Below are 12,362 nucleotides of genomic sequence, written 5' to 3'. Positions count from 1 at the left end.
AGGCGAATGCCAAGCCAGAGTGCGTCAGACAGACGCAGGCGCCGGTGCTTATCTCGCGGCCCCCCCTGTGCTGCGGTAATAGCATTGTTTAGAGGCGGCCGTCTTCTGGCCCACCGGCCCTCTCCCTGCCAATGAGCAGCCCTCCCTGAATGGAGCTCCGCGGGGCTGGGGGCCGGCCGAGTGCTGTAAGGACTCCCGATGGACCGGTGCCTGTCTCAACCTCACAAAGATACAGGGAGCCATGGGGACAGTTTCTACAAAAAAGGCCCATTTCCCAGAGAAGAATGGCTGTGCTTAGCCCATCAAATGCTGCCTCTTTAATGGCAAGTGCATCTCTCTGTGCTAGCAGGCTGCTGTTGGGAAGTGTGGTGCTTGGCCCACCGCTGTGCAGCAGTTCTCCTTCTGCCTCTTTCTCTCTGCCTCCCTGCCTCCCTCTCTCTCTCTCCCTTTCTCTCTCTCTCTCTGTCTCTCTCTCGTGCTTGTAGACACTCAGTGGTTCCTCTGGAAAAGCCAGGGGAGATCTCCTCGATGTTTCTTTTATGGGCGGTGGGGAGCCTGTTGTGCCCATTTCCAGGGGGAGGCATGGCGGTGGCGCGGTGTGGATGTGTTTAATGGCTGCCTGCTCCTGCCGATGCATTATCCCGCGCCGCAGCCCTGCCGCCTGCTGCTCCTGTGGCAAGTGGCGCGGAAGAGGCCCAATAAAGGAGGGGAGCGCTTCCAGTGGTGCAGCCAGCCCCTCCACTCTCCTCCCTGGGCCCTCGGCGCTGCAGCCAGCCCCTCCACTCTCCTCGCCGGGCCCTCGGCGGGGGCTGCTTGTTGGTGAGTTTGCACCTGCTGCTCAGTCACCGGTCCACACCAGCGGCTCCGCCTGTCCTTGTGAATGAGCCGCTATATTTGCCTTCCCATAGGCTACAGTGGAGCGGACTGCAGCCAGAGTGGATTAAGTGTTCACGGAGAAGGATGAATCAGCTGTAATATCCAATATTTATCTTTTGAATTCTCCTTTCATATTAAGGATTAAATGCAGAGCCACTGCAGCTATTCTGGCTCTAAGTATATGTTAGTGTCATAAGAGGGAGAGAGATCAGGATGAAGATTGCTAGGCTGTGGTTTGTACTTTTCAAGGGAACGCTTATGAGTTCTGCTGGTATTGCAAGGGGAGAGACATTACCTTCAATTAGACATAGTCCCCTTTGTGTGCAGCACTATTAAAAGGCAGTTCACAAAAAGGTTGTTATTAGCGTCCTGTCAGCCAGTGCGTGTCTGCTCCAATAGTGCCCATTACACATGCTCATTTCTCCCCTGCTCACTCTCACCTCCCACCCCTCATGAGCCGCATTCCCTTGGTGACTATGAGGGCACACACACACACACACACACACACACACACACACACACACACACACACACACACACACACAGGCCTTCTTATATATGTATCCTTCACTCAGAAAACACACACTCACACACACACACACGCCACACACACACACACACACACACACACACACACACACACACACACACACATATTATATATGCACACACACACACACACACACAAACACACACACCCACACACACACACACATTATTGAAAAGTCACACACAAAAACACACACACACACACACACACACACACACAGATGCCACCCTGAAATCTAAGGATTGTAAATTCCACTCACACGCCCCGTCCTACCAGATAAACTGTTGCTCCCACAGGTGCAATGTTCCAAAGTTCACCTCCAAGGCGCAGGTAGTGTGGGAGCCGGGATTTATTGTTCGGATGGCGCGCCTGCCCCACCGGCTCCCTGGAAATTAATTTAGAGAAAGCAGAGCAGGTGCGCCACACAGGCCGGCTGTGCTCCGGGTGCTCCGGGAGGGAGAGGCAAGTTCATTCTGGGAGTTTATTTTGGAGCACCCTGCGGTCTGGGAATGCTCACGACTCAAGTGGCCATGAGTCAAAGTGGACAGGACCATTCCTCAGGTACGGCCGCTCAGCCCCACGGAGTGATTCACCTGCTCGTAAGCCATAATCGCCAGACAGATTCTGCACCTTAATTTTAGAAATGCGTTTGGATGGTGGATGGACTGTTTGGGAGGCCCACCGGAGGAGAGGGTGTGTGAGGCGTTAGCAGGTCAACGGCAAATGTGTGCGCTCTTCCTGCGCACAGCTGGCAGCAGCTGGATCTGAGGCATGGCCGGTGCGTGGAGAGGGGGGGGCGAGGTCAGGTGTGCTGTAACTCACTCTGAGGAATGGGGGGAGGCAGGCGGCGCAGCAGCCCTGAGGGAGATCAAAGCCTTACCTGCTGACGCTCCAGCGGCCGGCTGAGGTGAGGGCACCTGGCCCGGCTCGTCCTCATCAGCGCTCCGGCGCCGGGTGACGGCACTCGACGGTGGACGGCGAGGGGCTGTCCTGGTTGCCATGGTGAGCGCGCGTGGAATGAAGATGAAAGGCTGGTATGTGCTGTAATCAGATTGTCTCCTGCAGTTGGGCGGCGTATTCATCTTCTCCCCCCCCCTCCGAACCCCCCCCCCAACGTTCGGCTCTGGCCCGCGCGGCAAACTCTCGGCGACATAAATCACAATCGGGCCGCAGTCAGCTCTCATTCCCAGCGAGGCAGTGAGAGGGCCGGCTCAGCCCAGCAGAACCCTCTATCCGTGGGCCCGGGTCACTCAGCACACAGCCCGGCCTTATTTACACCAGATATTGTTCTTGCAGCGAGAGGCTCCCCAAATGAAGACGGATTCAGAGCTAACAGCCTAATGATTTTGTCTTAAGGGGAATCATAGTGACTTTCTGCGTCGGATTCCCCCAGGGCAAGAGGCAGGAAAAAGCCAAAGCCTCAAGGTTGTTGATGTTTTCAGCTTTGTGTCGGCGACGGGAGATCCACGGGCGGCTAAAGTGTCTCTCCGCATGGCTCTCTCAGCCTCAGTAGTAAATGGGCTTCATGGTGGGGGAATGTTAAATAATGAGGAAATGGTCATAGCCCTTATGCTGTTGTGTCTGTGCCTCTGGTCCGGCTGGCTCCACTCCTGCGGCTCCATAGTAAATGCCGGGTGACTCGGTTCACTCAAATGTGCCCAGTAAATGAGTCCCGGTGGCGTTTGGTGTGTGCTTCCATATGTCATTTGGCCAGCATCCCTGAACGTTCACGGGGCTCAGTCTACGGGACCGGAAAGGGGACATCTGGTGGCCTGTCATAACGCTGAGGTGTGTTTATTCGCACAAAATAAACGCACCTTTCTCTGGCTGTCTATTTGGCTGTCACGGATCTTGAGCAAACACACACGAGGGCTCTCTCTCTCTTTTTTTTTTGTACCAACCCGACTCCGACTCCACGCAGAGAAAAACAAATCCTCTCTGCTTTGTTTCCCATCCCTTTTGTTTATCCTCCTTCCAAAAGGCCAATCTAAAAGCGCAATTTATTTTGCCGTGGGCCAAACACAGATGGTAGACATCAAACATGGTTTATCTCGCCGGGCGCGCCGAGTGGCGAAAGAGTTAAAATAGCAAACCAGGGGGACGGGAGATTCAGGTGGAGAAACACACCGTTGACTGAGACTCGCATGGCTGATGAAACATACCCAAGGGAGAGAGAGAAGAGGAGAGAGAGAGATGGTGTGAGAGAGAGAGAGCAAGAGAGAGAGGAAAACAGAGTGGAAGAAAGAGAGAGAGATGGTGAGAGAGAGAGAGGAAAACAGAGTGGAAGAGAGAGAGAGAGAGATGGTGTATGAGAGAGAGAGGAAAACAGAGTGGAAGAGAGAGAGAGAGGGAAACAGAGTGGAAGAGAGAGAGAGAGGAAAACAGAGAGAGAGGAAAACAGAGTGGAAGAGAGAGAGAGTGATGGAGTGAGAGAGAGAGCGAGAGAGGAAAACCGAGTGCAAGAGAGAGTGGCTGTGCGCTGTTCAACAGGGTGGCTGTGGGGATGATCCTGCACCCTGTCTCACATGAGTAAAAGAGAGGGAGTGCTAATAACTGCGGGTGCAGCTGTTGCTAGCGTGGCGAGGCGGCGTTGCGCGCTCCCTCGGAGGCTGGCAGAGCTGTTCTATTTTCACCTCGTTGCTCAAGGCAGACAGAGGCTTACGTAAGGGAGCGGGACAGGTAAATTAGAGGAGCGGGGAGCATGCCTCTTTTAGACTTCTCCCCCCTCACCCCTGCAGTGCTCACTGTCATACTGGATACCATCATTTGCCTCGTATGGAACATATGGAGGAGTGTGTGTGTGTCTGTGTGTGTGTGTGTGTGTGTGTGTGTGTGTGTGTGTGTGTGTGTGTGTGTGTGTGTGTGTGTACACCATGCAACATGTACTGCTGTAGCAGCAGCAATCTATCTACTCGGGGTGGAAAGCAGATTGTAGCAGAGGAGCACAAACAGCATGAGAGTCAGAGCACTTATAGTGTTAAAGATCATTGATGAATGTCATTGTTTGCCTGTGGGAATCAGAGCATCCAGCTTTTCTCATCCGTCGGCCATGTATTGAAGAATTGTTCATTGATTTCTTTCTGAGAGTGTGTGTTTTTCTCCACGGCTGGTCCGCTATTATCAAAGGCTGCACCTCGAGAGCTTCGGAAAAAAACGACACGAAAAGGGCCACGGTGGAGGACAAAGAAATCCATGGAATGGTCACATCAGTAATTAACAGCTGCCTGGGCTCGGGCTCAATTCATTATGCGCTAATCTTCGTAGCCCTGCCCCCTGACACCGGCAGAATGAGATCAGCTCCCTGCAGAGGCCCTCTGTCTGAATGCGGCCCTCTCCATTTCCTCTCGCTCACTGACACGCCTTTGTGTGGAGAGAATTCACCTTCGCTGTCGCTCTCCGGATGTGTGTGTGTGTGTGTGTGTGTGTGTGTGTGTGTGTGTGTGTGTGTGTGTGTGTGTGTGTGTGTGTGTGTGTGTGTGTGTGTGTGTGTGTGTGTGTGTGTGTGTGTGTGTGTGTGTGTGTGTGTGTGTGTGTGTGTGCATAAGTATACAATATGTGTGTTGTGTGTGCCTGTGTGTTTTTTTGTTTTTTAATGGCTAGGCCATTATGTGTGTCTACAGCCAGCAGACTGCAGCAGACTGAAAGGCAGAGATGCTTTTTGTTTACCACCGAGTTAAAATCCTTTTTTTAGTTAAGAGTTAAGTTAATTATACTCCATAATCAGTCGAGCAAAAACCGGAATTTAGCTGCCTCAAACGGATAAGCAGTGATTACCAGCAGCACGGCTACACACAACCTTCAGGTCCAAGGCTTGGCAATCCGTAGTGTTAGGCTTTAAGGGATGTTTTAAAAGCCCGGGACCTGCTGAGCATAACCATATTTGCAGTAATTTGGCTGTTTACAGTGGGGATCAAACGCCGCCATGTACACACAACACATGCCTCGGTCTTGATAGAACTAGCAGCACTGTGATCCAACAGTGTTATTTACCTTGGAGGCGAGAAGCCTTTGAGGCGATGGAGAATGAGATTAGTACTCTGCATGGGGAAGTCCCAGCAGGATGGGGGCACAGTGACCTGGAATAGATTCTGTGATTGTGAGCAGAATCAACAGTGCCATCTAATCCAGAGGAGAAGGGGAGACAGGGAGAAAAGGAGATAAATAGAGGCAGAGAGGAAGAGTGAAAGAAAGAGCGAGCGACAGAGAGGGAGAGAGAGAGAGAGCAGCCCCCTAAGAGGGCCTTCTGAAATCCCCGAGAATCCCTGCGCCTGGAAAATAAACAGGGGAAGCAGCGCGTTAGTGTCCATTGGGACTAAACAAATGGGCCTCATTACCTGGGTGACCACTGCTGGGTTTGGGCCCGGGCTCCTCGCTGGGCTTAACCATCACCCTGACGATGTCACGCCGGGACTCTGTCGGCCTGATTGATGTGGCCGTCGCGGGGTGAGCGGGGTGATTTGTTTGTACATGTTTTTGTGGTGTGTGGTCAGGAGAGGGCCCGTGCCCTATCGAGCTCCCCGGCCATCATTTTGAGGGGAGAGAGCGGGCGCAGCGTCTGGGGCGCGAGGGCGGGGAGCGGGAGAGGGAGGGGCAGCGCCATTCAGTGGCGGGAGAGAGCTTGTCAGGGATGGATGGGCATCGGGGGCCATCTCTGTCCCCTGGGCCACGCGGCAGCCGCACAAAACCACAGGTGAGTGTCTCTATTGTGGCCTTATCGGCTAAGCTGACAGCTGGGCGGAATGGCCAAACGCATTCAATGGCCGCTCCCTTTAGGAAACACGGTGATTAGAAGAGGGCAGCGGGCAGCTTTTGTGTCCACTCTCCGGCGGGGTCAAATCTACAAGGACTTCACAAAGCCGGCGGCCATTTTCCAACTCACGTCACACGGCTGGAAAGGAGTATGCATGTGTGCATACAGTTCTATTCAGGAAACGCTTGCTACAGTTCCATGCTATAATGCATGCCAAACAGGCCCACCATTGCACACAGTGTTGATTATGGTGTAGGGAAGGACATCAGCCTGCGTCATGTCAGGCATGATCAAAACAGACGGTGAGGGGATAGGCAGCTACAAAGCAGCATTTAATCAAACATATGCTCTTATTAATGGCTGCTATCAGGCCCCTCTGGAGGGTGTGGGGCTGAGATTGCCTGGTGGTTTGAGCCACTCGTAGGCAGGCGGCAGGGAGCGCAGAGTCTCCATGTTTGCCTTGTGCCTTCTGTAACCTTTCCTGTTGATAGATCTTGACATTGGGCCGTGTTTGACTTCCCACGGAGGGGAGGGTGTATGGTGTGTGTGTGTGTGTGGGGGGTGTATGGTGTGAAAATTCAGCTGTCAGCAGCAAGAAATCATCTGTTGTGCCAGCCAGGTCTCTCTGTCGCGTCCGAAAGAAAATGATTTTTTCAACAACATTCTGAAAGCTGCTTAAATAATTGCATAGCTTTTATCAAGAAGGCGCCTCTGTTTGCGCCATAAATTTGGGGAGATTTAATGGAACCTTGCACTGTCATAACACTGTGCTTTTGCACTGACAGTGGGGTGATAACCTCTACTTGGAGTAGCTAGATGCTGGAGGACGTCTCCTCTCTGCTGCTGAGTGGCTGTGCCCAAGCTCTCGTCTCATTGGCTCCCGCTGATGGGAAAGACAGCGCTTCATTGGATTACTGAGGCCAGACAAACCAGACATGCACACCTGTCAGTGGGAGAAATGCCTTTGATTGTGTCTGTGGTGAGAGGGGCTGAATGAGATGAGATTTTGATTGGCCGTGGGGCAAAGGGACAGATAAGATGGATTTTTGATTGGGTAAGGGGACACATGCGAGCGCCGTCGCTCGGCCTTGAAGGCAGCCCCCCCCCCGCCGGGGACTGTCATGATCAATGTAGTCATTACAACTCCCTCCCAGCTTGACTGAGCCAGGGCTTCACCTCCCAATGTACAGAATACATTAGGGGGAAATGGGCTATAAACTGTTGGTCAGTGCAGCTGCAGATGTAAATGTATGGGATGAAATATGCCGCCAGAGCTCTTCCATTTGTCAAGGCAGCCAGCGGGCAGACATCTGAACTCGGCATGAAATCACGTGCACACACCGCAGAATTGACCACTGAACAGAAAAAAAAAAAAACATTCTTTTACACTGTACCGTGTGTAAAACAAACGGTTGGTTTGAGCAGGCTGGCAAAATGGCGCCTCCGGTAACGAGCGGTGTGGATAAGTTGTGGAGGTCCGCCGCTTTGTGAGGGGAGTTTAGATGGAGGTCAGTTAGGTGGTGGAGGCCGGGGCGGAGGTGCATGTTCCTGCCTCCGCAGCTACTGGCTCTGACGAGACGTGATGAAAGGAGAGGCTGGCCGAGCGGTGTTCACCTCGCTCCCCTCTGCCTCTGCGCTGTTTGAGGATGTGAATGTCTGTTTGCTCGCCGTAATGGATTTGCAGGGAAACAGCTTCAGGGGGGAAGACGCAGAAGGACATGGAGCGGCCAGTTGGGGGCACTGTAGGACTGGCCACTGACGCATCGCAGGCTCACACAAAGCAGCAGCAGCAGCAGCAGCAGACTCACACACATTCTTCTCTCTTTCTCTCTAATACACACACACACACGCACGCACGCACGCACACACACACACACACACACTTGCTCGCCTTCCTTCCTCCATCTCCTAGAAAGTCAGACAGGGATGGTTCATTGCGCAGTAAAGAGGAATGGGATGGAGACTGCGCCTCCTCGGCAGGGCCTGCAGAAAAGCGTGACTCTGCCTCCCCTCCCTCCACCGCGCCTCTCAGATAAGATGTCTCCCCGGGGCCCGTCCGTTTAACCCTATCAGATAACAACAATATTTGCCTCTTTTTGTCATTCGTGTGTTCCCCCAGAGACTTTTCACAGATGCAATGGCCTGTGATCCGTGGCGATGACAAATGGAAAAGAGCAATGGAGAAAATGGTCCTCAAAGTAAATGGGTGTGTCTGCCACTATGCAAAACTTTAACACCACCTGACTCACACAGGCTGGGCCAGCACTTACACCAGAGGAACGGCTCACAGCTGAAGAGGCTCTGTGTTGTGTGTGGTGTGTGGTAGATGGACACATAGTCCCTGGCCCTCCATACTCTGTGCTGCAAGAGGCCCAAAGGTTAGCTGTATTATTAAACACTGACAGGACTGTGGTGTTTGGGGAGGCATCAGATGCACCAGGGGTGTGGTCCAGATGAATGTGGAGGAGAGGCGCTTTGACATTTCACTGTTGTTTATTTGGAAGGTTGACTGCAGCCCTCAAGATGCCATCAAACTGACAGGGTGCAAGAGAGATAGGCAGCAATGGAACCTTCTCCAGGGTTCCGCTGACAAAGGTTATCAATAATTCCTGAATGACCCAAGACAAAATGAATGCGTCTGCTTATCTTTTCCCCAAGCCAGATAAACCCAACATGAGACTCTGAGATTGTCCTCCGGCACGGGGGGATGATGTACAGTACAGGAGAGACACATGTGCTACAGCCTGAGACACAGATAGCAGAGATGAGATACTCAGCAGCTGCAGAAACACAAAGTTCTCATTATTTTCTGGCCCCAGAATTATTTAGACGTAATGCCAGATGCAACAAACGGGGACATAATGTCCCGAGAAGCTGAGACGGGGCCATATCATGGCGCTCCCCCTGGCACCATGACATGACATTCTGCACATCTTCAATTTGTGTCTGCCCTCCAAATACACGTTAGAGGTTTCAGTGAAGTGTGGTGACATTTTAAATTAATGCTTTTCAGTTTTGTATATATTTCATACTTCCTGTGTGACTGCTACAGGTGTTTAATATTCCATATAGATACATATAAGGGCTTATTATGTCCCCTGAGGGAAGCATTTACTCAGTGGGCTGGTAGTAGAGGGGCTATATCTAAAATAGCCATAATAAGTTGTTGTGGAAGTTGTTCCAACTGTAGCATTTTTAAATAAACCTTGTTTTCAGTCAATTAAACTGCCAGTGAACCGAATCTCATTCTGGTAGCCCGAGAGTCAGCAAATGCAATATGGTTAATGGCATCATTTAGATGAGAATGGCACCATGCGCATTGAACGCCAGAGCGCCTCTGATGAGGTCCATTGAAGGGAGAGAAGGAGAAACATTACAAAGTGTAATTACTTTAAGCACCATTAGGGATGCAATAACTTCTGCATTTCAAGGAAAACCACGTGCAGCTTACTCACAGGCTGAATTGGACAGAGAAAAAGCAACATCCTTTTAACTGCAACTTCTTCAAAATTAAGCAAGCTGTCTAGTCGCTACTCATAACATCCCTCAGAGTGAAATGGCAATGGCACAAATGAATGTTACTCATTTCCCTCTCATTACATAGGCTTCTCTTCACTGTTTTGCCTTCATCATTTTAAATGAGGCTTCAATTAAATTTAATTAAATTTGTTGAGGTTTAATTGTAGCTCCTGGGAATGTCATGGTAGTGAATCAAGGTATCGGTGTCCTGGTTGCATTCTCTGGGATGGGTCTCTTCGCACATCAGGCGAAAAAAAAAGGATTAAGACTTGGATGACAAACAAACTAGTGGCCGCTAAATATATCTAAGTGGGTCATCAGTTTAACTGTGCATGCCTCAGATGGCCAGATAATGGTCAGCAGATGTACAGAACGGGTCATCAACGGGTGCACAATTATTCCACCACTTATCAGCGTGGCGCACCCATGCCTTTAATAGGATGGGACAATGAGCACACCAATAAGGCATGCAATTTCAATTAGGCTAGATTAGTATGTGAGACTTTAGAATGTGTTTTCTTTTCCTCACAATACTGAGAGGTGTAATTAACTAACAAACAAAAACAGACAAAGACAAACCCTTTCTGCATCGTTATTAAAGCTCCACTATGTAAAAGCAAATAAACAAAGCTTTGTTTACAATGACATCATCTCTTACTCCATTTTGGAAGATGACTAACCACATAATTCCCTATATTCCCTATCAAATATAATGTCTGCTCTGAGTCAACTTTTTTGTTTTAAAGGTTTCATTTGTTTTCATCAGTAGTATGTAAACAGTTTAATCCTTTGATTGACACGCCAGATCTTTATGTTCGGAAAAAAAAACTTATCAACATGCAGAGTGGATAGTAAAACCCTTCACAGACATAGACAATTTTCCATCTTGCCGAAGTGAGAGTGTGTATCTGTATACAGTGTTTGTGTGCTCACCCAGGTATCAGATGACACTTTTCAGTCAGGTCTTTTTAGTCACCTGTCTCCTGGTTAATCCCACCAATCTATTCAGATCTAATGCTCGTTGCCCATTAGAATGCACTAGACATCCTGCGTAGCTCCAAGAGTTCTAGGCAGACAGAGAGCATCTTGGGAATCCTGAAAACTCATTCGAAGTGGCTTATTGTGTGGGTAAAAACGCAGGTGTAATCACACTTGCAATGGGTTGTCTCCAAACTGTTATTGGAGAGATGGAGACAGCTGTTTGTTTGTTTGTTTTGTCTCTCTAATGTCTCAGGAGAAGGGCTTGAGAATGAGACAGTGGGTCTCGGCGGGATGCAACCCGCGAGCCACAGAATAAATCAATGAAGACGTGCCGAGGCGAGAGCAAGAGGGAGGAAATGGAATTTACTCTGCGGACGGGAGATCGGAAAATTACCCGGCTTCATTGCCATGCTGCTCCAGATAGTGGCGTAATGTATGGCCCATATCAAAACAGTGAGCGAGATGGAGGATGAGCCCGGGCAAAATATCTCTCCATCGCACTGGGGGCAGAAGAGGGGTAAGGGGAGAATTTATTTCTCCCCTGCAGACATTTTTATGTAATAAGCCCATTAGACTGTGTGGCGTCCCATCCGTCCGCTCCCCGGCTAAGCGTATTTGTCAGCAGAATGGGCTTTCCAGAGCATTCCGCATTATTGAAGGCTCTTAAAGATAACAGGGAAACATGTATTGGTTTCATGTAGCATATTTATAATAACATATCCTGTAAACCTTTGTGAGAAGAGACAGGCTCCCCCTCACGCCCAGTCCCCTGTGCTTACTCATACCTAAAGGGACATCATGAGAGCCGAGACTACAAGGAACCATTCCAAAGAACGAGAGAAACACTCCCTCGGTCGTTTCAGACTAGTTACATCAGTAAAGGCGCTTTTATGTCCACCTGTGGAGGTTCTCAGGTGTCCGCTTGTGTTTCCATTGGGGAGAGGAGTATGAAATTGATGGGCCACTAGTGAAGAGGCGTTTGAAGGCATAGTGGACCCACATTAGTTGGCTGTCTGATATCAGAGGCTCATTGGATTCTTGATGTGTCGCTATGCCTAAGGCGTTACGCGCGGTGCCGGGAGAACCCCTGAGATTATTATCTTTCCTCGGATAAATGTCTTAGCCTGCCAACTCTCATCACTTTATGGAGCTCATTCGCTGAGAACCCTCCTTAACTACAGCTCTAGCCACAGGGGTCCAGTAGCGCAGCCTTCTGCACACATCATTCTCACTGTGTACCCAACATTTATGTGAACTCCATTCATTACATCTGTCAGTGCAGCAGCCATCATCCAAACTCATTTGGTCCCATTAGTCTGGATCTTCTTTGTGTATGGGCCGTGCAAATCTGACCCCAGATCTGTTGGGGGGACTTTGAAATAAGTTCTGGAGAACCCATCCTCAGATCTGTGGCTGTAACACAGCTCAGGGGGCTGTGGCGGCTGTGCCACCTGATCCTGGCCATTCCGCCTCTCACCTTGTCAGTCATCTCAAAGTTAATCAAGTCTGTGCTGAGAAAGTACGGCCTCAGCACAGATAAGCACTGAATGGCTGTCAACAGCTGAATGCTGCATGGAGATAGATGGGCAGATGAACAATCCATTGACCCGAATGCCAGTGTGAAGCTGTTTGTTCTCCACAGTCCATTCTAATGCTCTGTGTTGTGGCAGCAGGGAGGGGAAAACA

The sequence above is a fragment of the Sardina pilchardus genome, chromosome 17 (assembly GCF_963854185.1).
Source record: "Sardina pilchardus chromosome 17, fSarPil1.1, whole genome shotgun sequence".
Classification (NCBI taxonomy): Eukaryota; Metazoa; Chordata; class Actinopteri; order Clupeiformes; family Clupeidae; genus Sardina; species Sardina pilchardus.
The sequence above is the reverse complement of the archived record's forward strand: the minus strand, read 5'-3'. Positions refer to the sequence as shown.